Raw genomic sequence first — 3,150 nt, 5'->3', positions numbered from 1 at the left:
GGGGTATGAAGGGAGGAGTAGAAAACATATCATAAGGCATGGTAAAGTGTCATGTCATCGATCTTTACGCCAAGGCCGCATTTTGAATTTTTTTTTTTTTATATATTACATTATATGTTCATATATAAAATCGCATCGTCATATGGATGCTACTTTTGTGTTCGCTTGTGACAGCTTTGTATTTTTTTTGTTTTTTTTTTTATTTTATTTTTTTCCCCACCCAGAGTGTTACCTTCGCGCAGAGTGGAGAAAAGCCAACTTGCACGAACCACACGTCAACACAACATGAGGAGAGGGAATCCCCTATCATTCACGTTGGGAGACGTAGCATGTCCGACTAACGAGGCCTCCTACCTATGTGTATCTTCTGCGTAGCATTTATTACACAGTTGCACGTGTGTCATCCGGTGTGTCATCCCGTGTGTCCCCCCCTTATGTGTGTATATGCATACGTGACGACCATACCTTACGGTCTCTCATTTGAATTCAGCCCTCCTTTGCGGATCGACCACGCAGGTGCTGCCTATGTTGTGAGTACCTTCGCATTAACCCACGTAGGATGAAATCGGTGCTTCTGCTGCACCTCATATTTTGCATATCTATGGGTAAGACGGAGAGAGGCACTTCCCCCGCACCTCCGTGCTGTTAGCGAATCAAGTCCCAATGTTACGCGCAACCGTGACATGTGTGCAGAGCGGCGGTCTACATTTCAGCGTGACGCATACGCGGGGGGGAGGGAGCCACTTCACCGTTCGGAGCCGTCTGGCGAAGCGCCACCGGGGAGTATGCTGCGCATGTTCCTGCGTATGTATGCTTACGCGCATGCATGCTCGCGTTTGCGTCTTTAACCAGCTCCCCGATTCTTCACCCCCTCTCCAAAGGCGCGACCGGCCTGCGTAAAGGCAAGCAAGTGATGATGCCCCTGAAGGTGCGCTGCTTCCTCCTCAAGAGGTACATGCAGGTAAGCTTTTAAAAAGTGTGCACCTGAGAAATTGGAACGATGGCTCATTTGGGAAGGGCTGTCAGGGTGAGAAACAAAACGGCACATGTAGCTAATTCGTTTGCCCAACTTTGGATTTTTTTTTTTTTTTCTCTCCTTTTTTTTTAATGAATAAACAAAAGGTATCGTATACTAAATTTACATTTGTACACCTTGCCCGGTAAGTAAAAGCAACGGGATTTTAATTTTTTTTTTTTTTTTTTTTTTTTTCTTCATTTTTACATGCACGTTGCACACACAGCTTTAGCCCCTCCACTGGTATGCTGTTCGTTTTGCAGCGCGGAGGAAAATTCCCAAATGGGCGTCTCTCCGTTTGCCCCTCCTCCGTTTGTCGCTCCTCCGTTTGCCGCTCCTCCGTTTGCTGTTTCCTTCCCTCTGCTTTTATTTCCTCCCCCCCTGACTCCACTCACCTTCGCGTGTATCCACCCCAAGTTACGAAAAAAAAAAGGCACATGCTAATGTAAGCCCCGGATGTGCGATTAAAGCGCACGACACGAACACTAAGGAGAAGTGGTCGCCTCGATGGTGAAGAGTTAGACCACAAATTGAAGGGGAAACACTGGTGGCGGCTCAAATCGAATGCCTGTTTTTTTTTTCTTCTCGTTTTTCTTTTCTCGTTTTTTTTTTTTTTCCTCATTTTTTTTTTCTTCTCGTTATTTTTTTCTTCTTCGTCCTCGTTTTACAAATCGCGGGACGCGCCTGTCAGACTTGACTGCTATTTCGAGTCGACATGTTCACATAAATATACGTAAGCACGTGCGAACCTGTGCATACACCTCTCCACACAATTGTGCCTATACGCCCATGTGTAACGCGAAGGAGTGCGCAAAAAGGGTTTTATGCATGCACGCAGGTACGTACGTATGCATGTGTTTATGTACGTGTGCATGCATGTATGTGTGCATGTATTTATGCATGTATTTATTCATGTATTTACGTATGTTTTTTTTTTTCCCGTTTTGGAGAGAATAAGCACGCAATCTGCATGACACGCGGGGTACACGAAGTGGGATGCACGAAATTGAAAAAGCATTTGGCCCAGCTTATGTTAGCAGAGTTGGTCGAGTTGGTGGAGAGAATTTGTCGAGCAAGCCGCTGAACCGATTGATGAACCAATTGATGAACCAACTGCTGAACCAATTGCTGAACCAGCTGCTGAGCCAACTGCTGAACCAACTGCTGAACCAATTGCTGAGCCAACTTCTGAGCCAACTGCTGAACCCCTTTTGCGCGGACGAACGCGCCGGTTACCCCCGCGGGATATTGTGCCGACACATGTTGGGCGCAGCTTAAACAAGTGACACCATTCACAGTGAAAAGGAAAGGTGAAAAAGAAATCGAGAAAAAAGAGAGAGGAGAAAGGAGCCGTGACCTATACGAGGCGAGTAAGGGAAGGGGCAACCATTTGTCGACTCGCGAAAAGCGCGTTACTGCGTATCATCAGTACAATGCTGTGCAAATGTGTACGTAATCCATTTCGTATGCATGCCTCCGTAGTAGCCACCTGCAGGGACCAACACATGCGAATATCCACCCTGGGAGGTGTACATACAAGTGTTATCCTTCCCCATCGTGTGTTCCCCAAAGTGTGAATAGTATGTTTGCACACCTATGTTTTGCTTTTCCCGCAACAATTTTTTTTTTTTTTTTTATATTCCCTTCCCCCACTTTGTTTTGTAACTTATTCGTTGCAGAGCTTTCTCGCTAGTAGCACACAAAGAATGGCACCTTTGGGAGAATTTCTCTATGAGCATATGCCATGTATATGTATGTGTTCACGTGTGCATGTGTTTACCCTGCGGACCTACTCCGCGCCTGCGAGAGAGTAGCTCTGCAAGTAAGTTCTTACCTAGATCGTCACGCAGATCCCAGGCGATTAATCCCCCTCCCACATTTGTGCTTACCAATTCGTGATGCACACACGCGTATGTACATATGAACCGTACGTTTATGTGAATTCGTTTGTTTTTCAGTTTTATGCTTCCATCAACTCCATTCGCTCCCTCCTATCGTGACTGCTACACCTGCACACATAGGGGGGGTGGATGCCTCATTCTACAATATACACAACATAGTGTAAGTTTGGCTACGCGTGGGAGTACCCTTACATGTCTATTCCATGCCCGAACGTTCCTCCGAGGGATATGCCA

Source organism: Plasmodium cynomolgi, chromosome 8, assembly GCF_000321355.1.
Source record: "Plasmodium cynomolgi strain B DNA, chromosome 8, whole genome shotgun sequence".
Lineage (NCBI taxonomy): Eukaryota > Apicomplexa > Aconoidasida > Haemosporida > Plasmodiidae > Plasmodium > Plasmodium cynomolgi.
This window is presented reverse-complemented; position numbering follows the sequence as displayed.